The following is a 24,620-nucleotide window of genomic DNA, read 5'->3' on the forward strand; positions in this document are numbered from 1 at the left end:
CAAAGTTTTAAATGAAGGAAAATAAATCTATCTAAAAGATTTTATCTTTTATCACATTTATCTAAAAGAAAGCATACAAATTCCCTTGACTCTCCACATGTGCTTTGTTAGAACAACTGTAACCCAAACGGGTAGTCCATATTCTATTGGATCACCCACATTAAATGGGCTTAGCTGATCCTGCTATCAGAAACAATCTCATACAGCAAATGTTGTCTCTGGCGCATGCCAAAGGGCCAGACTCTTTTTAGAATAAAGCAGCTGACTATATACAATTTGCACATTAGTGCAATGGTAGTGATAGTGAGAGAATACCTAACCTACTGTAGGTAGGGGCGTCATTAAAATTCTTACATTCCACCAGCAAAATATTACCTTTAAACTCTCCGACTTGGACAACCCAATCACAGCACCTGTACTTGAAAACCACCATGTAAACAACACAGAACACAAAAGACCCAAGAATCTACAAGTCTTTTTTTTCCTCCTTCTTCTTCATTTGGGATCCTATCTATATGTGTGGCTCAGCTGGTAAAGAATCTGCCTGCAACACAGGAGACCTGGGTTTAATTCCTGGTTCGGGAAGATCCCCTGGAGAAGGGAATGGCTACCTACTTCAGCATTCTTGCCTGGAGCATCCCATGGACAGAGAAGCCTGGTGGGCTATGGTCCATGGGGTCATACAGAGTAGGCTATATGACCGAGCAACTAACACTTTCAACTTTCATCTGTATGTAATGCTCTCATCAATGGCTGAAAATAAAATTCCAGAATAAGTCAATATTTTTCTACAGCAAAATCTGAATTAAGCATAAGTCTTCAGGTTAACAAATATATTGGCAAGACTTAGATTTTATAACTTCACTGTCCTTCCCTGACTCAGAAATATCCGACATCTAATAGTGCACAATTTTTATTTCAAATTTGACTCCCACAGGATAACCCTTCAGTCAGTTCAGTTCAGTTCAGTCGCTCAGTCGTGTCCAACTCTTTGCGATCCCATGAATCGCAGCACACCAGGCCTCCCTGTCCATCACCAACTCCTGGAGTTCACTCAGACTCACGTCCATCGAGTCTGTGATGCCATCCAACCATCTCATCCTCTGTCGTCCCCTTTTCCTCCTGCCCCCAATCCCTCCCAGCATCAGAGTCTTTTCCAATGGGTAACCCTTAACCTTACTTAAATTCATATTGCTGAATATATACTGCTGATCAAGTAGAAATAAGGATTTCCAAACCTTATTTCCAAACCAAAGGGCATGTTATTAATTAATTTTACTTTTTCATGGAAGGGCATTTTATTTTAAATATAATAGTAGTGTGTACATGTCAATCTAATTTATACTTAACTGCCTTATTAGTCTACATCTAAAACTTTACTTTGAATTCCTTCAAAATATAGAAGAATGTTATATAGTTCTAACTTGTCTATATTTAATTTGTTAATTGCACCTAGATTATTTGTTCATTTATTACAATTTAACCTGGTCATCAATTTCAGAAGGCAAATTATAGAGTTATTAGCATCATCCCCTAATATCTTTTTTATTAGACAAACAGATCATTAACATTATTTTCCTCTCAAGTTCATTGTACCATCATCACCAAATAGACCCAGTAAACTGCCCGCTTTTGAGTAACTGAAAAACTTATGACTGATTTTAAAGAATTTCACCAATTTTTCTCTTTTCGACCTGCCTAAAAGACAGTTTACACATGACCTGCTTAATTTACAAGCTTCCCCATTCTCCTTGATTGGACTTTTTCCATTTTTAAAAGACAACTTTCCATGTATGCCATAGTCTCTCTGGTATGGCAAGCTACTTGTTATCTCCACCCACCTCCAGTACGCACGTGGGACAAATACCTCTTCAGCTGCCCATACGGGCCTTAAAAAATAGTTCAGACTTCCGTAAATTGCAAGTGTTTCTTTAATGCCAACATTTTGTTATAATACCTTCTACAAAACTTGAGTACCATCATTATTGTTTAACTTGGTGCTTAATTTCTTACCAAGACATTGTGATTACTATCACATAATAGCTAACCCACAAGTTACTTCTTCCTACTTTTGGTAATGGTTCTTTTCTTTCTAGTAGCTTGTGGCAAAAATACTCATCAAATAGCTCAGTGATAGGTTCATCACCTTACAGTTTCCTAAATTCAGTGAATTTGGAAAAATAAATAGAGCAAATCTTTCAGGTTTCCTGATGTAACTACAAAATACTCTAAAAGTTATAAATATACCGTTGATGAAAAAGTAGACAATATGTACTTTCTGATAACACATTCTGGACTAGGAGGTATATTAACTGTATAATAAGATTTTTTTTGTTGTTGGAAGAAACAAAGATTAAATCCTAATCTTCCTAATTCATGTTTTAAAAGGATTTGACTGAAACAACCACCCTGAGGGAGAACACAGCTGTTCTTGCTTTCTATAATAAATGGGTTCCTGAAAGTATGTAAATCAAAGACTTAAAAATCAAGTCACATTTTGAATTTTAAACATGCTCTGAAGTGAATCCTAACTCATCAGTGTAATTTAAGATTTTAAATCAAGAAATACAAAATTGGAAAAAGAGAAAGATCTATCATTCATACAACATTTGCATTTCCCAATCTTTCATTGGGGGACTAAAATATTATTGTTTGGGGGTTTTCTCATGCAAAACCCCAACTTTCAGAGTGAAGGGAATCTTGAAAACAAGTTTTCACTGGTTATAACCTCACCTCCCTGACTTCCTAAATCTGGGATAGACAATACCTAAGTCCTAATTCCCCATTCACCACGTCACCAGGTTCTTAAACCAAAGTATACTAAGTCTTTATTAAGACATATTTCCTTCCGGCTTTTCATGCAAGGGCAAAAGTCAAGTAAATAAATAGTAAACACTCCAAGCAATGTAATTTAAAAACCACCTTATAAAGACGCTGGTTTGCCCAATCATTCACACCACTCTTCTAAGAAAATCAAGTCAGCTCCCTCTCAACCCAAATCAAATATTCTTTTAAGAATATTAAAATGTTTAAATCTATCTCTATTGCAAATGAATTATTGAAATATCTGTGTTTGCATTGGCTTCTCAAAGCCATAGCCCAGGAAGAAGCTCTAAGTTCTGCAACAGCAAAAAGGATGAATGGCTAAATTCATGTCACATTTACTCAACAACTAATGTTAGATGATTTATACATGCTGCACAAAAATGGGTCTGTGAAAATGAAAACCTCAGAGATCCGCCTCAGGACATTCTCGTTATTCCTGACCTTTATCACCCGTCCTTTGCTTGGATTTGAACTCTTCAGCTATAGGTACATTTTTGCAAACTAAAGTCTTAGAGGGTATGATCACCACTAAAACAACAATGATAACAACAGCCTTTTACTATGGAAATATTCTTAGAAAGTCCAAAGGGAAAAAATGGAGGATCATCATCTTGTCTCTCATGGAAAGTCAGGGGCAGATGGGTGGGAGATCAAGATGGCAGAGTATGAGGATTCTGAGTTCACCTTCTTCCACCAACACATCGAAAGATATCTACACGTGAAACAACTCTTGCTGAAAACAATCTGGAACCTTTACGGCTCTTCTACAACCAAGGTTACAAACAAAGAATGCACAGAGTTGGGTAGGAAGGGAGGAAATGAAATCTGGCCAGGACAAGTGCCTCTAGTACGGGACACACAAGAGGAGAAGGATTTCACAGTCTCAGGGATCCTCCCTGGGGAATGATGGGTTAAAGATACCTGTTGGGCATGACTCTGGGAAGACAGCCCCCTTAGCTGGTTTGAAAACCACTGGGACTTAGCAGAGGGCTGTAAGAAACCAAACCAACACTCTGCTCATGAAGCACATGCACACACTTGCTTACTCTCATGGAACCAGGCAGAGGAAACAGACTGAAAACTACCTGGGGTTCTGACTGGTTTCCCGCAACTGCCACAGCCTGTTCCCCAGACTGGCCGGGTTCCCACTCCAGCTTCTCTTGCTCCAGTGCAGTGCACTGCTGCAAAGGCTGACACCGCCAAGAAGAGTGTTCACTCTTAGAGAAAAGGAAGCTGCCTTGGACACATCCCTGCCTCTGAACAGGGAGAAGGAAGCTATTACCAGCATGCACACGAGGAAACAGCCTGAAGATTGCCTGGGGCTCTGACTAACTTGCTAGGACGGTCTCAGCACTTACCCTGGCCTGTCCCGCAGTCCTCTGCTAGTCCCTGTTGTTCAGCGCTGCTCTCCACTAGGGCAGAGGTGCCACTGCCCGGGGGGATGCACACACTTGAAATGGAACCAGCTAGGACCTGATCCTCAGGGCTTCTGCTCCAGTACCTTGGGCACCAACTGCCCCCAATGGGGTGGTGATGGCCATTGAGCACAGGAGAAGCCCTGGCTCTAGCCATTCCATCTCTAGCCCCACCTTCTACCATGGTGATAGCTGCCAGCACACCCTGGGCGAAGGTGTGACTCCCGCTCACGTCAGATTCATCTCTCCCACCAAAGCCACTGGGTACACGTAGACTGCATAGGGATGCTCTCACAGAAGCAACTTTATAGAGACAGAGATGTTAGGGGAATAGGATTTTAAAATGTAGATTTTTAGAATGTGGTTGAACTTATATGACTACCAGTTTAAAACAAGTACATTATAGGTCAACATATAGGAACCTGATGGTAACCGCCTATCAAAAATCTGCCACAGATTAAAAAAAAAAAAAACTAAAAAGAAAGGACCATACCACTAAAGAACATCATCAATCAACAAGGGAAGAAACAGAAGAAATGAACAGATAACTACAAAAACAACTGGAAAAGAAGTAATAAAATGGCAATAACGACATACCTATAAATAATTACTTTAAATGCCAATGGAATAAATGCTCCAATCACATAGGGTGCCTACTGTATAGCACAGGGAACTCTTCTCAATACTCTGTAATGACCTATATAGGAAAAAATCTAGAGTGGGTATATATTTATATATAACTAATTCACTTTGCTGTACAGCAGAAACTAATACAACACTGTAAATCAACCATACGCCAGTAAAAACAAAAAGACACAGATTAGCTGACTGGATAAGATAATGAGACCCATATATATGCTACACAAGAGACTCACCTCAGAGCTAAAGACACACACAGATTGAAAGTGAGAGAGTAGAAAAAGATATTTCATGCAAACGGAAATGACAAGAAAGGAAGGATAGCAATACTCATATCAGAAAAATCAACTTTAAAACAAAGCCTATAACAAAAGACAAAGAAGGGCATTATATAATGATAAATAGATCAATACAAGAAGATATTATATTCATTTAGATATATGTAACCAATACAGGAGAACTTAAATAATATAAAGCAAATATTAAGACTTAAAAGGAGAAACTGACAATAATACAACAATAGTAGGGAACTTCTGACACCACACTTACATCAATGAACATATCACCCAGACAAAAAATCAATAAGGCAACAATGCCCTTAAATGACACAACAGACAAGCTGGATTTAATAGGTATTTAGACTTATAGGACATTCCATCCTCAAACAGCAGAAAACACATTCTTTTCAAGTGTACAGGAAACATTCTCCAGGATAGCTCACAAGGCCACAAGCAAGTCTCTCAACAAATTTAAGAGAAATTACATCAAGCATTTTTTCCCAATTACAGTGGTATAAAACTAGGAATGACCTACAAAAGAAAAATGGGAAAAGCACAAACAGGTGGAGACTAAACAATAAACTATTAAAAGACCAATGGATCAATAAAGAAATCAAAAAGGAAATCAGAAAATACTTCAAGATAAATGAAAATGGAAACGCAACTTTCAAAAATCTATGGGAAGCAGCAAATGCAGATCTAAGAGGGAAGTTTACAGTGATACAGGCCTCCCTCAAGAAAAAAATCTCAAACAGACTAACCTACTGTCTAAAGAAACAGAAAAAGAATAAAGCCAAGAGTCACCAGAAGGAAGGAAATAATAAAGATCAGAGAAGAAATAAATAGAGACTAAAGAACAATAGAAAAAAAATCAATGAAACCAGGACTTGTTTTCTGAAAGCATAAACAAAACTGAAAACCTCTAAACTGGCTCACCAAGAAGAAAGAGGATCCAAAAGAACAAATAAGAAATGAAAGAGGAGAAATTACAATCAATATCACAAAGATACAAAAAAATCTTGAAGAGAGTACTACAAACAATTATATGCCAATAAATTGGATACCTAGAAGAAATGGACAAATTTCTAGAAATATGAAACCTGCAAAGACTGAATTAAGAAGAAATAGATAATAGACTGATTACCACTAGTGAAACTGAATTTGTAATAATAATAAAAACTCCCAGCAAACAAAAATCCAGGACTGGATGGCTTCACGGGAATTCAACCAAACATAAAGAAGAGCTAATGCCTGTCCTCAAACTATTCCAAAAATCTGAAGAGAATGGAACACCCCTAAATTCATTCTGTAAGGTCACCACTATTGTAATACCAAAATCAGACAAATACACTGTAAGAAAATAAAATTTCAGGCCAATATCTTTGATGAATATAGATTTAAAAATCCTCAACAAAATATTAGCAAATTTCATACACCATGATCAAGTAGGATTTATTCCAGTGATGCAAGATTGGTTCAACAGTCACAAATCCATCACTTAATATACCACATTAACAGCAGGAATGATAAAAATCACATGATCATCTCAACAGATGCAGAGAAAGCTTTTGACAAAGTTCAACATCCATTCACGATAAAAACTCTCATCAAAGGTGGTACAGAGGGAACATATATCAACATAATAAGGGTTATTTATGACAAGCTCATGGCTAAAATCATACTCAATGATAAAAGGTTCAAAATTTTTCCTCCAGAATCAGCAATCAATTCAGTTCAGTTGCTCAGTTGTGTCCGATTCTTTGCAACCCCATAGGCTGCAGCACGCCAGGCTTCCCTGTCCATCAGCAACTCCTAGAGCTTGCTCAAACTCATGTCCATCAAGTCAGTGATGCCATCCAACTAGCTAGGATATTCACTCTCACCACTTCTATCTAACATCATATTGGACATCCTAGCCACAGCAATCAAATAAGAAAAAGAAATAAAAGACATCTAAACTGGAAGGAAAGAAGTAAAACTGTTACTATTTGCAAATGAGATGATACTTTATATAGAAAATGCTAAAAAGAAATAAAAGACATCTAAACTGGAAGGAAAGAAGTAAAACTGTTACTATTTGCAAATGACATGATACTTTATATAGAAAACACTAAAGTCTCCACCAAAAAAAGAGAATAACACAGTAAAGTTACAGGATACAAGATTATATACAGAAATCTGTTGATTTCATTTTTTTTCTTTTTTTCCAGAGACTGTTGTTTTCATTTTTTAACTGATTTTATTTTTTAATTGGTGGAAAATTGCTTTACAATATTGTCTTGGTTTCTGCTGTACAACAATGTAAATCTGTCATAATTATATTACACTACTGATGAACTATCAAAAAAGAAATTTTAAAATACCATTTACAGTTGCAGCAAAAGAATAAAATATCCCAGAATAAATTTAACCAAGGAGGTGAAACTTCTATACTCTTAAAACTATAGAACACTGACAAAGGAAACTGAAGATGATACAAACAAATGGAAAGTTATCTTTCATGTTTGTGTGATGGAAGAATTGATATTATCAAAAATGTCTATAGTACCAAAAGCAATCTACAGATTTAATACAATCCCTATCAAAATATCCATGACTTTTTTTTATAGAACTAAAACAAATATTGTAAACTTTACTTGGAACCATGAAAGACCCTGAATAGCCAAGGCAATCTTGAGAAAAAATAACAAAGCTGGAGGTATGCTACCTGACTTCAAACTACTACAAGTCTATAGTAATCAAACCAGTTTGGTCCTGGCACAAAATCAGACACACAGATCAATGAAACAGAATAGAGGGCTCAGAAATAGGCTTCCACATTTATGGTCAATTAATCTATGCCAAAAGAGGCAAAAATATACAATGGAGAAAAGACAGTCCCTTCAATAAGTGGTGCTGGGGAAATTGGACAGTTACATGTAAAACAATGAAATTAGGAGGACAAGATGGCAGAGAAGTAGGTGGATGTGGAGTACATGTCTCTCCACTGATACATCAGGAATATATCTTCAGACACCGAAGTGCATGCAGAACACCAGCTGAGAGCAGACAGGAGTACCTGACCAGTGGAAAAGAATATATAGAACCACGCAAAAGTCTGTAGGATGAAGGAACTAGGGGGGGAAACAGGAGTGTTAGTAAGACTGGACCTACCCTTGGCGGGTGTAGGAACTGAAGCAGAAGTCCAATCCCCACATCAGGGAAATTGTCTGAGTCAGAGGAGAAACACTTAAGGCTGAGAGTGAAACAGCTGATCTTTGTCAGCCTAAATGGAATGAGAATTAGACAGTCCTTGCCGCAGCCACACGTACCCTGCACCCTGGACAGGGATGCAGGTCCCCTAGAAGCCGCAGCGGCTGGGAGCTGGAGCTTAGGGACTGTGGAACAATCCCAGGGTGAGGGCTCCTGCTGACTGTGGATATGAGGGAGGAGACTGTGGTGGGAAATGCCTATGGAGGCATGGAAGGCACATGGCAGCCATGGAAGCAAGGTGATACTGCTGAGTCACATGTAGGGGGTGGAGCCATCACCATAGCCTCTCTTTCCCCACATGCCAGCATCGGCGGCTTAACGATAGAGAGGCTGGCCCATCAAGCATCTGATACACAGAACTACAGAGTAAGACCCCACGCAGAGTGCCCCTTTAAGTGACTGATGCGCGCAAGTACAGAGTAGGACCCCACCCAGGGTGCCCCTTTAAGTGCCTGATGCACTGATCTACAGAGTCGGGCCCCAGCCAGGGGGGCCCCTCTATGTGCCTGACAGGCCAAACAACAGAGAAGGACCCCAGGCAAGGGAGCCCTCTAAATGCCTGAAGCGGCAGAGCTACAGAGAAAGACTAGCCAAAGAGGCCTTCTGAACACCAGCTATCAGAAGCTCAAAAAAGACTCTAATAGGGCCATAACTCCTGTGGCTGAGGCAGTCTGTGTCCCTGCACACTTGGTGCCACCAGGGTCCCCACAACCCAAGCAGCTGAGCCACATTCACACTCAACCTTCACTGGGGAAGAGCTGCCACAGGGAAAAAAAGTCTTGCATCTATGCACGCAGGGTCACTTTTGTCGTGTCCAGCTTTTTGTGACCCTGTGGACTGTGGCCTGCCAGGCTTCTCTGTCAGGGGGGTTCTCCAGGCAAGAAGACTGGAGTGTACCGGCCAATAATGGTTGCCATACTCTTCTAGAGCACTAGATTTCCTGCTGCCCTAGCTGCCAACTCCCCTGAGTACCCAGTGCTGCCAGATTCCTGAGACCCAAGCAGCTGCACCACCTCTGCAACTGGCCCTCACTGGGGCAGACCGAAGTCCTCCAGGGCAGCCTCAGGAGCAAACCCCAGTGGATGACTCACATGCACAGGAGGAAATAAAACCACAATTGAAACCCAGGGGCAGTGTGGCTAAGGAAGAAGACCCAAAACCTTCCCACCAGCTGTACAAGCTGCAGATTAAATCCACACGATCAACTAGGCAGACTCTGTGTCTACAGAATATATAAAAAGACACAGAGCTCCCCCAAAAGAAAATGCATTAGTGCTGATAGCTGTGGACATTGGAGGCATGAACACACAGGAGTTGGACCAGACTAGAATCTGAGCTGCCCCCACAGCAAGTCCAGAGACCAGCACAGTGTTGGAGGGCATTCTAGGGAGGTGAGGTGGACTGTGACTCCCAGTGAGGGAAAGGACCCTGACAGCAGTGACTCAAGAAAAATATTTATTATTCTTATGTTTTTACCTGTTCTCTAGTTTCTTTTGGATATTTTTTCTTTTTTCCTCCCTCTGTTGTAGTTGTTGATTTTATTGGCACTATGAAATCTAATTAAGCTTTTGAGTTTTTTTTAATCACACTTTTTATTGTTGTTACAAACCTCTGCCTCTTTTCTTTTTTTAATTTTAATTTTTTTAAACCTATTATTATTTTTATATTTATTCCTTTGTTTGCTTTTCCTATTGTTCTTTTCCCCTTCCAGTTAATCTTTAGTGTATATAAATCTTCTTTACCTACCTCTATTTAACTTTGAATATCTATTCTTCCTTTCTTTCCTTTCCTCTCAACATATTTGTTAGTTTTGCTTTCATTGCTTTATTCCCTACTGGGCATCTTGCTTTAGTTTTGTTTTTCAGTTTGTGCTGTAGTTACTTTTGTTCTTAACTGGCAGATATAATTTTTGGTTTCCTTTGTTCACCAGGTCAATCTATTTTATTTTATTTTTGTTGGACTGTTTTGACTTTGCTCATTGGTGTATATGTGTATACTCCATTATTTTAATTATTATTTGCCTGATTTTGTAACTGCCATTTGTTTGGGGTTTGTCTTTGGTTGTTCGTTTTTGGGTATTGGTTTTAATCTCACTTAATTCCATAACAAACCACTTGTGGAACCTTTGTTTTTGACCAGAGATCAAGCCTTTGGAGTGGGAGCACTGACTCCAAGACCCTATACTACCATAGAACTAACCCTAGGGAGTATCAAATAGTGAGAACTCACACTAAGGAAACCACTTGAATACAAGACCTCGCCACCAGTAGCACCACCAGTAGCACCAGTAGCAGGATGCCTCATCCAAACAAAAACAAAACAAAAATACAAACCAAATCATCAGAAGACAGGATTACCACCTCACTCAGGCTTGCCCATTAGAGGAAAAAGCAAAGAAAACTCAGCACAAATCTCACCCTATATGAAGCTTACACAAACCACTGCACCAGTCTTAGGAGGGCAGAAACCAAAATGAAAGAATTCAGCCTTGAAGCCTGGAAAAAGGAGACCTCAAACACAAGAAGTTTAAAAATAAATAATGAAAAAGCAGAGAAATACTGCACAAATGAAGGAACAAACTAGAAACACAGAAGTCCAAATAAATGAAGAGGAAATAGGCAAACTACCTGAAAAAGAATTCAGAATAATGATAGTAAAGATGATCAAAAACCTTGAAAACAGAATGGAGAAAATGCAAGAATCAATTAACAAAGACCTAAAAGAATTAAAGAATAAACATACAGAGAAAAACAACACAATTACTGAAATTAAAAATACTCTAGAAGGAATCAATAGCAGAATATCTGAAGCAGAAGAACAAATCAGTGAGCTGGAAGATAAAATGGTGGAAATAATTTCTGAAGAGCAGAATAAAGTAAAAAGAATTAAAAGAACTGAGGATAGTCTCAGAGACCTCTGGGACCATATCAAACACACCAACATTCGAATTATAGGGGTCCCAGAAGAAGAGGAGAAAAAGAAAGGGTATGAGAAAATTTTTGAAGAGATTATAGTTGCAAATTTCCCCAACATGGAAAAGGAAATAGTCAATCAAGTCCAAGAAGTGAAAAGAGTCCTATATAGGATAAACCAAAGGAGAAACACACCAAGACACATACTATTCAAACTAACAAAGATTAAACACAAAGAAAAAATATTAAAAGCAGCAAGGAAAAAGCAACAAGTAACATACAAGGGAAAGACCATACGTTTAATAGCTAATAGCTGATCTTTCAGCAGAAACTCTACAGGCCAGAAGGGAATAGCAGGATATATTTAAAGTAATGAAAGGGGAAAATCTACGACAAAGATTACTATACCCAGCAAGGATCTCATTCAAAATTGATAGAGAAATCAAAAGCTTTTCAGACAAGCCAAAGTTAAGAGAATTCAGTACCACCAAACCAGCTTTACAACAAATGTTATCAAGACTTATATAGTCAAGAAATACAACCGAAGAAAAAGATCTACAAAATCAAACCCCAAACAATTAAGAAAATGGCAATAGGAACATATATACCAATAATTACTTTAAATGTAAATGGATTAAATGTGCCAAAAGACACAAACTGGCTGAATGGATACAAAAACAAGACCCATATATATGCTGTCTACAAGAAACCCACTTCAGGACCTCAAGACACATACAGACTGAAAGTGAGAGCATGGAAAAATATATTCCATGCAAATGGGAAGCAAAAGAAACCTGGAGTATCAATTCTCATATCAGACAAAATAGACCTTAAAATAAAGAATATTACAATAGATAAGGAAGGACACTACATAATGATCAAGGGATCAATCCAAGAGGAAGACATAACAATTATAGATATATATGCATCCAACATAGGAGCACCTCAATACATAAGACAAACACTATCAGACATTAAAGGACAAACTGACAGTAATAAAATAATAGTATGAGATTTTAACACCCCACTCACACCAATGGACAGATCATCAAAACAGAAAATTAATACGGAAACACAAGTCTTAAATGGTACATGAGAAGGATTTCACTGATATCTTCAGGACATTCCATCCAAATGCAGAAGAATACATCTTCTCAAGTGCACATGGAACATTCTTCAGGCTAGACCACATCTTGGGTCACAAATCAAACTTCAGTAAATTTAAGAAAATTGAAATTATATCAAGCATCTTCTCCGACCATAACACTATGAGACTAGATATCAATTACAAGAAAAAAAAACTGTAAGAAACACAAGCACATGTAGATTAAATAATACATTTCTAAATAACCAACAGGTTACTGAAAAATCAAAAGGGAAATCAAAAAATTTTATAAACAAATGACAATGAAAACATGACAACCCAAAACCTATGGGATGCAGTAAAAGCAGTTGTAAGAGGGAAGTTTATAGCAATACAATCCTACCTCAAGAAACAAGAGAAACATCAAATAAACTAACTTTACACCTAAAACAACTGGAAAAAGAAAAAACAAACAAACAAAAAAACAAAATTAGTGGATGGAAGGAAATCATAAAGATCCAAGCAGAAATAAATGAAAAAGAAATGAAAGAAACAATAGTAAAGATTAATAAAACTAAAAGCTGGTTCTTTGAGACAATAAACAAAATTGACAAGCCTTTAGCCAGATTCATCAAGAAAAAAAGAGAATAATCAAAGCAACAAAATTAGAAATGAAAAAGGAGAGGTTACAACAGACAATGCAGAAATACAAAGGATTATATAAGACTATAATGAACAACTATATGGCCATAAAATGGATAACCTGGAAGAAATGAACAGATTCTTAGTTCAATCTTCCAAGACTGAACCAGGAAGAAATAGAAATTATGAACGACCCAATTACAAGCACTGAAATTGAAGCTGTGATCAAAAATCTCCCAAAAAACAAAAGCCCAGGACTAGATGGCTTCACAGGAGAATTCTATCAAACATTTAGAGAAGAGCTAATGCCTATCTTTCTAAAACTCTTTCCAAAATTGCAGAGGAAGGAACACTTCCAGAGTCATTCTATGAGGCCACCATGATCCTGATACCAAAACCATACAAAGACAACACAAAAAAATAGAACTACAAGCCAATATCACTGATAAACACAGATGCAAAAATCTTCAACAAAATTTTAGCAAACAGAATTCAACAACACATTAAAAAGCTCATACACCATGATCAAGTTGGGTTTATCCCAGGAATGCAAGGATTCTTCAATATATGGAAATGAATCAATGTGATACACTATATTAACAAATTGAGATAAAAACATATGATAATCTCAATAGATGTAAAAAAAAAAGTCTTTGACAAAATTCAGCACCCATTTATGATTAAAACTCTTCAGAAAATGGGCATAGAAGGAACCTACCTCAACATAGTAAAACCCACATATGATAAGCCTACAGCAAACATTATTCTCAATGGTGAAAAACAGAAAGCATTTCCCCTAAGATCAGGAACAAGACAAGGGTGTCCATTTTCACTACTATTACTCAACATAGTTTTGGAAGTCCTAGCTACAGCAATAAGAGAAGAAAAATAAATTAAAGGAATCCAGTTTGGAGAAGAAGAAGTAAAGCTCTCACTGTTTGCAGATGACATGATATTGTACATAGAAAACCCTAAAGATAACTATCAGAAAATTACTAGAGCTAATCAGTGAATTTAGCAAAGTTGCAGGATACAAAATCAACACACAGAAATCACTTGCATTTCTATATACTAACAATGAAAAATCAGAAAGAGAAATTAAGGAATTAATCCCATTCACCACTGGAACAAAAAGAATTAAATATCTAGGAATAAACTTACCTAAGGAGATGAAAGATCTGTACACAGAAAATTATAAGACACTAATGAAAGAAATCAAAGATGACATAAACAGATGGATTCCATGTTCCTGGGTAGGAAGAATCAATACTGTGAAAAAAACTATACTACCAAATGAAATCTACAGACTTAATGTGATCCCCATCAAATTACCAATGGCACTTTTCACAGAACTAGAAGAAAAAATTTCACAATTCATATGGAAACACAAAAGACACTGAATAGCCAAAGCAGTCTTGAAAAAGAAGAATGGAGCTGGAGGAATCAACCTTCCTGACTTCAGATTATACTGCAAAGCTACAGTCATCAAGACAGTATGGTACTGGCACAAAAACAGAAATACAGACCAATGGAACAAGATAGAAAGCCCAGAAATAAACCCATGCACCTATGGGTACCTTATTTTTGACAAAGGAGGTAAGACTATACAATGGGCAAAGACAGCCTCTTCAATAAATGGTGCTGGGAAAATTGAACAGCTACATGTAAAAGAATGAAATTAAAACACTTCCTAACACCATACACAAAGATAAACTCAAAATGGATTAAAGACCTAAATGTAAGAACAGAAACTATAAAATGCTCATTAGAGGAAAACATAGGCTGAGCACTTGATGACATAAATCAAATCCTCTATGACCCATCTCCTAGTGTAATGGAAATAAAAACAAAAGTAAACAAGTGGGACCCAATTAAACTTGAAAGCTTTTACACAGCAAAGGAAACTATAAGCAAGGTGAAAAGAAAACCCTCAGAATGGGAGAAAATAATAGCAAATGAAACAACTTACAAAGGATTAATTTCCGAAATATACAAGCAGCTCATACAACTCAATACCAGAAAAACAAACAACCCAATCAAAAAGTGGGAAAAAGACCTAAACAGACATTTCTCCAAAGAAGACATACAGATGGCTAACAAACATATGAAAAGATGCTCACATCGCTCATTATTAGAGAAATGCAAATCAAAACTACAGTGAGATATCATCTCACACCAGTTAGAATGGGCATCATTAAAAAGTCTACAAACAATAAATGCTAGAGAGGGTGTGGTGAAAAGGGAACGCTCTTACACTGTTGGTGGGAATGTAAATTGATACAGCCACTATAGAAGATGGGGTGTAGGGAGATTCCTTAAAAAACTAGGAGGAAACCCACCATCAATTCAGTTCAGTTCAGTCGCTCAGTCGTGTCTGACTCTTTGCGACCCCATGAATCGCAGCACGCCAGGCCTCCCTGTCCATCACCAACTCCCGGAGTTCACTCAGACTCATGTCCATCAAGTCAGTGATGCCATCCAGCCATCTCATCCTCTGTCATCCCCTTCTCCTCCTGCTCCCAATCCCTCCCAGCATCAGAGTCTTTTCCAATGAGTCAACTCTTCACATGAGGTGGCCAAAGTACTGGAGTTTCAGCTTTAGCATCATTCTTCCAAAGAAATCCCAGGGCTGATCTCCTTCAGAATGGACTGGTTGGATCTCCTTTCAGTCCAAGGACTCTCAAGAGTCTTCTCCAACACCACAGTTCAAAAGCATAAATTCTTCAGCGCTCAGCCTTCTTCACAGTCCAACTCTCACACCCATACATGACCACAAAACCCACCATATGACCCAGCAATCCCACTCCTAGGCATATACCCTGAGGAAACCAAAATTGAAGAAGATACATGTACCCCATTGTTAACTGCAGCACTATTTACAATAGCTAGAACATGGAAGCTGGAGAAGGCATAGTCAACCCACTCCAGTGTTCTTGCCTGGAGAATCCCAGGGACAGGGGAGCCTGGTGGGCTGCCGTCTATGGGGTCGCACAGAGTCGGACATGACTGAAGCGACTTAGCAGCAGCAGCAGCAGAACATGGAAGCAACCTAGATGCCCATTTACAGATGAATGGATAAAGAAGTTGTGGTACATATACACAATGGAATATTACTCAGCCATAAAAAGGAACGCATTTAAGTCAGTTCTATTGAGGTGGATGAACCTAGAGCCTATTACACAGAATGAAGTAAGTCAGAGAGAGAAAGATAAATATCATATACTAACACATATATTGGAGAAGGCAATGGTACCCCACTCCAGTACTCTTGCCTGGAAAATCCCATGGACCGGAGGAGCCTGGTAGGCTGCCGTCCATAAGGTCGTTAAGAGTCGGACACGACTGAATGACTTCACTTTCACGCATTGGTGAAGGAAATGGCAACCCACTCCAGTGTTCTTGCCTGGAGAATCCCAGGGAGGGGGGAGCCTGGTAGGAGTCTGTCTATGGGGTCCCACAGAGTCGGACACGATTGAAGTGACTTAGCAGTAGCAGCAACGTATATATATGGAATCTAGAAAAACGATGAAAGTGAAAGTGAAAGTCACTTAGTCATGTCTGACTTTGCGACCCCATGGACTTTACAGTCCATGGAATTCTCCAGGCCAGAATACTGGAGTGGGTAGCTTTTCCCTTCTCTGGGGATCTTCCCAACCCAGGGATCAAACCCAGGTCTCCTGCATTGCAGGTGGATTCTTTACCAGCTGAGCCACAAGGGAAGCCCAAGAATAATAGAGTGGGTGGTAGCCTATCCCTTCTCCAGTGGATCTTCCCAACCCAGGAATTGAACCAGGGTCTCCTGCAGGTGGATTCTTTACCAACTGAGCTATTAGGGAAGCCCAGAAAAATGGTACTGAAGAATTTATTTGCAGGGCAGCAATGTAGAAACAGACATAGAAAATAGACTTTATGGACATGGGGAGAGGGGAGGAGAGGGTGAGATGCACGGAGAGAGTAACATGGAAATTATATTACCATATGTAAAATAGATAGCCAATGGGAATTTGTTGTATGTCTCAGGAAACTCAAATAGGGGTTCTGTATTAACCTATAGGGGTGGGGTGGGGAGGGAGATGGGAAGGAGGTTCAAAAGGGAAGGAATATATGTATACCTATGGCTGATTGATGTTGAGGTTTGACAGAAAACAACAAAATTCTGTAAAGCAATTATCTTTCTCTTAATAAATAAATAAATTTAAAAAAAAGAATGAAATCAGAACATTTTCTCATACCACACACAAAAAAAACCTCAAAATGTATTAAGTACCTAAATATAAGACTGGAAACTATAAAACTTGCAGAAGAAAATATAGCAGATAACTCTTTCACACAAATGTAGCAATAGTTGTTTTTAGATCTGTCTCCTCAGGCAAAGACAATAAAAGCAAAAAAATAAATAAACAGGACATAATTAAATTTAAAGCTTTAGCACAGCAAGGGAAACCACTGACAAAACAAAAAGGCGATCTACTAAGTGGGAGAAAATATCTGTAAATGATATACCTGATAAGGGGTTGGTATCCAAAATATATCAACAGCTCATCAACTCAATATAAAAGAAGCAAACAATTTAATTTAAAAATGGGGAGAGGATCTGAATATACATTTTTCCAAAGAAGACATACAGATGGCCAACAGGTACATGAAAAGATGCTCAGCATCACTAATCATCTGAGAAATGCAAATCAAAACCACAATGAGATATTACCTCACACCTGTCAGAATGGCTACCATCAAAAAACCCACAAATAACAAATGTTGGGCAGGATGTTGAGAAAATGGAACCCTTGTACAATGGTGATGGGAATGTAAACTGGTGCAGCCATTGTGTAAACAGTATGGAGGTTCTTCAAAAAACTAAAACTAGAACTACCATATGATCCAGCAATCCCACTCTTGAGTATATATCCAAAGATAATGAAAACATCAACTGAAAAAAGATATGTGTACCCCATAGTTCACAGCAGCTTTATTTAAAATAGCCAAAATATGGAAACAACCCGTGTCCATCAATAGATAAAGAAGAAGTGGTATATGTATACAATGGAATATTACTCAGCCATCAAAAAGAGTGAAGCTTTTCCATTTGCAGCAACATGGATGAACCGGGAAGGTATAATGCTTAGTGAAATAAGTCAGAGAAAGATAAATAGTGTATTAAAGTTATCACTTATATGTGAAATCTAAAATATAAAACAAATCAACATATATAACAAAACAGAAACAGACTCAAAGATATAGAGAACAAACAGTGAGGAGACGGGCTTGGGACGGGCAAGATAAGGGTAGGGGATTAATAAGTACAAACTACTATGCTTAAGCAACAAGATATACAGTATAGTGCAGGGAATTATAGCCATTATTTTGTATTAACTTTAAATGGAGCATAGTCTATAAAAATATTGGGTCACCATGTTGTATATCTGAAACTAATATACTATTGTAATCAACTATAATTTAAGTGAAGTAAAAAAGGCAAGTCAGGGGCAGATGAAAGGTTTCTTACATACTTAAATCACAGAATTAAGAGGGCTGGAAGAACTCTCTTAAAGTCTTTTCTAAGTGATCTCCAGTCCTCGCTACACATTAGAATCATGAGTACAACTTTTAAAAAGCAGATACACAGGCCTCATCCCAAAATTACTGATTCAGAATCTCTGAGACAGGGGCCCAGGAATCAGTATTTTAAAAAAAACCATTCCAAACTATTACGTATGTAGTTATTTTGCCACCAATCTTAAAATGAGCATTCAGGAACCACTGAGCAAACAGATCTGAAAATGGTATCCTTCATTATAGGGAACTCATGTCCCCTATTTTTCCCAGGCAAGCATATAGCACTCTTCTAACTCTGCACACTCAAAGTGGACAACTTGGAGATTAAAATAAAACCAAGAGATCTTTAGTATTTATATATACATACCTATATTTAAAAAATTGAGTCTGTTATACTTCTAAGGAAGGACACTTCAAATAAGACTATAAATGTAATATTCAGCAAAACACATGCAACATATCCCACATTCCTTATGTATGTATTCTTGAACAATTTGTACCCAGTACAGTCTATATAATAGCAGGATACATAATAAGTTAAGATTTAATTGATGACCGTTTTGAATCAACAGTCATCACTGACAAAGAGTAAAAGTTTAGTTCTCGGCGCTTATAGAAAATGGGTACAAACTGTGCAGTGGGATGCAGGGGCAAAAAAAAAACAACCAACAAAAAAAAACAACATTTTCTCTCAATCCTGTTAGGCTCTCTGGCTAGGTTTGAAAATTAAACTAAGACAGATGAATAGAAGAAACGAATGTAATTTTATAAAAGTTTTAACCTCCATGAGGAAACAAAGATTGAAAGAAATGGCTAAACCTGTGTGTTTTTATACTAAGTTTGATGAAGAGCGCAGAGTGGAACATCATGGAAAGAATGACTGGGCAAAGGGTATGTGCTGAACACAACACACTGTGGGAAACTTAGCAACACCTGTTTGTTCCAATGCTTTTTGGCATCCCATTGTCTCTGGAGATAAAGATGCCCCTTCCATCTGGGTATAGGGAGAGGACCTCTCACATGACAGTTTAATGACCTACTTTAAGGCAGCAGGGGAGGGGTGAGTCTTTATCCAACTCCTTCAAGTTAAAATATTCAACATGTCAAGGTGCTATATGTTAAGGTTACTGTGCCCTGAACGCCATCAGGGACATTAGGTGATTAGAAGAAACAAGAAAATTTCAGGCAGAATTAAAATTTGTCTTGGAGTTCTAGCAGTATGAAGATCTGGAAAGCCAAAGGTGGGAAAGAACCAACGCTGAAGAATCTAGTTTCTTTAAATCTGATGTATCTACGTGAGCCCTCTAGTCTGGAACTGAAAGTGAAAACAATAGATTTAGGAAGATGAAGACACATTTCTCCGAAGTTTTGACCAGGAAGGGTTGAGTTAAGGTGAACGAACCTTCAGAAACCAAGAAGTAAGCAAGGCTGACTTCAAACTACGTTTTGCACTTGCCTCCCAACCTTAGTAAAATCCATACTATGAGTATTCTTGGCTATAAGATACTTCTTGCACTTTACAAAGTAAGATCTGTGTGTAGGCCTATCAGTGACTCACTAATGAGGAGGAGTACACAGGAAATTATGAGCAAAGAATGTGCTAATGCTATCCAGGCTTAGAAACGAGTATCTCTTACTCTCTTCAACTTCTCAAGTGTTAACCACCAGAAGGAATGGGCAATGAACCACAGAGAGTACCTAAAAACATTAACAATGTACTAAAAACTGGAGATAACACTCTTTAAATTGCTCAGATTAGTTCTCCTAAGCTAAAGAGGAAATATTTTTCAAGATTACTTTCACGTCTATACTATTACATATCGTTTAACAATATAAAATGCACAGAAATCTTTCTCAAGTGGTTCCAAAAGCCTCAAATTCAATTTGTTTTATTATGATTATGTTAAGATTTTTCAACTGCCCTATGAACACTGCTTCAAAAGTTTGTCGTATGCTTCCTAACCAAGAATTTGTTTATTTTGACCACATTTAGGGAGGGTATGGAGAGGGAGGAGGGAGGAGGGTTCAGGATGGGGAACACAGGTATACCTGTGGCGGATTCATTTCGATATTTGGCAAAACTAATACAATATTGTAAAGTTTAAAAATAAAATAAAATTTTAAAAAATAAAAATTGTCACTGTTATATTTAAAATGGATAAACAATAAATTCCTAATGTATAGAACAGGAACTATTCAATATATTCAATATTTTGTGATAAATTATAATGGAAAAGAATACAAATAAAGAATGTATGTATATGTATGACTGGGTTACTTTGCTGTACAGCAGAAATTGGCACAAAATTGTTAATCAATGATACTTCTATAAAAAAATGTTTTAATAAAAAAGATATTGCCAGAAGGAAAAAAAATAAAGATTAAAAGTCCACAGCCATCTACCCCTTAGCACTGCTTGAGTTCAATACCACAGGACATTATTTGTTTTAAGTGCTATAATGATCTAAGCGCAATAGACTTCTCTTTGGATAGAACTGAAACAGTCACAGGCTTTTAGAGCTGGAAGGAAATGGTCATTTAATGCAACTCCTTATCACCACTATCAGCAACAAGCATTTATTGTATGCCTTCTGTGTCCTAGGTTAATACCACCAAACACAAGATGTGAAATTTAAGGCCATTTATGTCAAAATGATGGTAGACACGTGCTGTGTTAAGTCGCTTTCGGTCTGTCTGACTCTTTGTAACCCCACGGACTGTAGCCCACCAGGCTCTGTCTGTCCATAGGATTCCAGGCAAGAATACTGGAGTGGGTTGCCATTCCTTCTCCAGGGGATCTTCCCGACACAGGGATTGAACCCGCGTCTCTTACGTCTCCTGCACTGGCAGACGGGTTCCTTACCACTAGCAGCACCTGGGAAGTCACGATGGTAGACCTAGGGAGAGGTTAAAAAAGGAAGCAAATCCTGGAATTAAAAGAATTATAGAGTCTCTGGGATGAACAGGAATTTGGCAAGGAAAGAATTTAGCAAGATAAAAGGAATTTAGAGTGATCCAAAATGTATTTTTACAGGGAGAAAAACTGTAGTCTAGAGAGGTTATATATTGTTCAATGACATAAGGCAATTAACTAGTGGCAAAGCTCAAACTTGAAGTCAAGTCCCCTGATTCTTAAGTATAAGGTTCTTTCACTACAGCTTGGATTAATTTGTAACCTAAACTATATTCTTTGGCTATAAAACCAAATTGTTTTTCCATCATGCACAGATCACACAACTATCCAATATCTGCGTAGTAATTTCCCTACATTCAAAGAATTTGGAAAAAACCAACATTTTAAACTTAAAAGAATTTGAAAATCTTAAAATAGGACTCCTATTCTTTGAGACATGATTTCTTAAAATTTTTGAACCACTGTGCAACTGATTGATCTCTGTATATATGCACAATTACCAAACAGTTCATATTACAATCTTACAGAGATGTGTCTCATATGTAATCTTTACTTTCTGGCTCATTTTTTTCCAAGTCAGTAACTAGCCTTTAAAGTGTGGGAGGCAAGGTAGCGATGGTATTCCATACCATGATTCCCAGAGGACCCAATGTCTGGAAGCCAACAGCTCGAATTCCAGCTTTATCAGTGATTTATTGTAGACTTCAGTAACCATTAACACTACAGTTTTCAGCTCTGTTCAGTGTGTGAGACCCTCAAATTGGTTAAATTATCTAAGAATAAAGACAATACTTTTGTGCTAGGTTTTATACAGGCATAGAATTGTTTAAATGACCATGTGAGTACTCAGATTATTTTAATAATGAGAAGGATAAAACAAGCTCCTCATAAATTTTTCTTAATTTCTGAAGAATGTGATGTTAGCAGAGTACTTTTCTATCTTATCTCAGGTTCATATTACAAGTACCTGATAAATTTTATGGAATTCTTGAGACCTCTGCGATTTATATTTCTGAAGTAAAATATTTAGCTTACTACATTTTGCATATAATGGAATAAGAACTAAGATAAAAAATTAAGTATGTCTGTATGTGTTTCAAATTGAACGTGAAGAACTGGGCTTGAAGTCAAACCTCTTGAGGTGGTCAGTCATTTGAGTTTGCATTTCCATATTTGTGAGAGCTCAAAATATGTAAGTGCATAAAAGAGAATGTTTTTAGTTTACCTATTTTTATGGAATACTCACATCTCTCAAAGGTAATTATAACCTGCTTTTGCAACATAAACTAGAAGTCAAATTGTTCAATTTTATGTATATATAATGACAATTGAAATGTAGTTAGAGATATAGTTAAAACAATCCTGGGCTTCCTTGTGGTCATTAGACCACATTTTATAAACTCACAGTTGAGTTCCTGTCTTTACTCACCCACTTAAAAGGCAGTTTTGAGATGGATGAGGTAGCAATAAGGCAGTCCTGGTCTTAATAGCAAAGCAAAAAGTCAAAAGTCTCACACAGTATTATTTTGTACTTCTAAGGCAACAATTTATAAACTTTCAGCCATACTGTGTACAGCAACAAGAAAAATATATTCATAAGGCAGAAATAAATTTATAAGTACTTTTTCATCTGCCCTTTATTATTCTTACTTTTAAGTGTACCTCATTAGTGAAAATACTTGGAATGCAAATATTTTAGTAAAGGATAACTTAGTTAAAACTATTACAAAAGATTTTGACACAACTGTATGAATAACATAGCAGTTTGAGGAGTTTCTTCTGATTAATAATTTTGAGTCTACTTCATCTTTAAGAACAAAAGCATAATTGATAATATTCTTCATCTGAATTCCTCCTACTCAAGAGAGGATAAGAAGAGCTTCCTCTGCCTCCTAACTTGCATTCTTCTTTTCACCCAAGCTCAGATCAGAGGAAAAGAACAACGAAGGAAGCGGGACACATTCTGGGATTTGAAGAATGCAGTTCTTTACATCTGTTTGTAAGACAGTTCAATTTATACTGAGTAAAGGAGAATGAGACATTTCTTTGATTCTATTGTCACTTTACCACATGCCACATTTTTCTTAAGAAAACTGAACTACAGAAAGGATGAGAAGAAATTCAATTTCCCCCATCTTAGAAATTCTCAAGTAAGAAACAAAGTCATGACAAGCAGCACGTTTATTAGCTCCATTTCCCAGACCTTTACATTCTTATTATTTTAATTGAGAGTGGAAATGTCAGATTGTTTTGTTCAGCCAGGTAAATCATCTTTGGATCTAAGACCTCTTAAATTAAAGGAAATAATCTTGTCTTTCTTTACTAACTCTGTGGGAGGGGAAGTTCCCTAAATCTTTAACTGTATTCATAGGTAAAGGGAAGGAGACATCCTGCAAACAATCACATTCTTCTTTCAATAACCAAAAGTCAAGGCTGTCCTCATAACAAATGCTGGCTGCAGATTCCACTGCATCATTTAGCTCATTTCTCTCTGACGTTACAGCCATTCTAAGGGAAAAAGGATCTAGTTTCTTAGAAGTATTACAGAGGTAAAGAGCAGAGAGGTCAGGCAAAATTGGCATAATTGTGCTTACCCCAGAAATTACAAGAAATCAACAATTAAATGTCAGCTTCACCATCTGTATAATGCGAGAGAGAGGTGGGCCCAGTGATTGGTTAAGTCCCTATTGTTCTGACACTGAATTAGTGATATTCTAGAAGCCAGATCCCTTTGTTCCCCTCTTCTATCACTAGCAGTTCCCAATTCTAATTTTTTAAAATAAATTTTAATTGTATTTATTTACTATGTTATTCTCGGCTGTGCTGGGTCTTCGTTGCTGTATGAAGGCTTTCTCTAGTTGCAGACAGCAGGGGATACTCCCTAGTTGTGGTGCCTGGGCTTCTCACTGCAGTATCCTCTCTCGTTATGGAGCATGGGCTCTGGGCACGTGGGCTTCAGCAGTTGCGGCAGGTGGGCTCTAGAGTGTGGGATCTGTAGGTGTGGCATACAGGCTTAGTTGCCCCCTGGCATGTGGAATTTTAGTTCCCCGACAAGGGATCAAACCTATGTCCCCTGTACTAGCAGGCAGGTTCTTTACCACT

The 24,620-nt window shown here is 37.6% G+C and overlaps 1 protein-coding gene across 1 annotated transcript in view; it reads right to left on the minus strand.

Moving 5' to 3' along the window:
* Positions 1-24,620, minus strand: part of LOC138986475 (serine/arginine repetitive matrix protein 3-like) — an 80,745-nt gene that overhangs the window by 186 nt on the left and 55,939 nt on the right. The window lies entirely within an intron of this gene.

This window comes from Bos mutus, chromosome X, assembly GCF_027580195.1.
Source record: "Bos mutus isolate GX-2022 chromosome X, NWIPB_WYAK_1.1, whole genome shotgun sequence".
NCBI classification, from domain to species: domain Eukaryota; kingdom Metazoa; phylum Chordata; class Mammalia; order Artiodactyla; family Bovidae; genus Bos; species Bos mutus.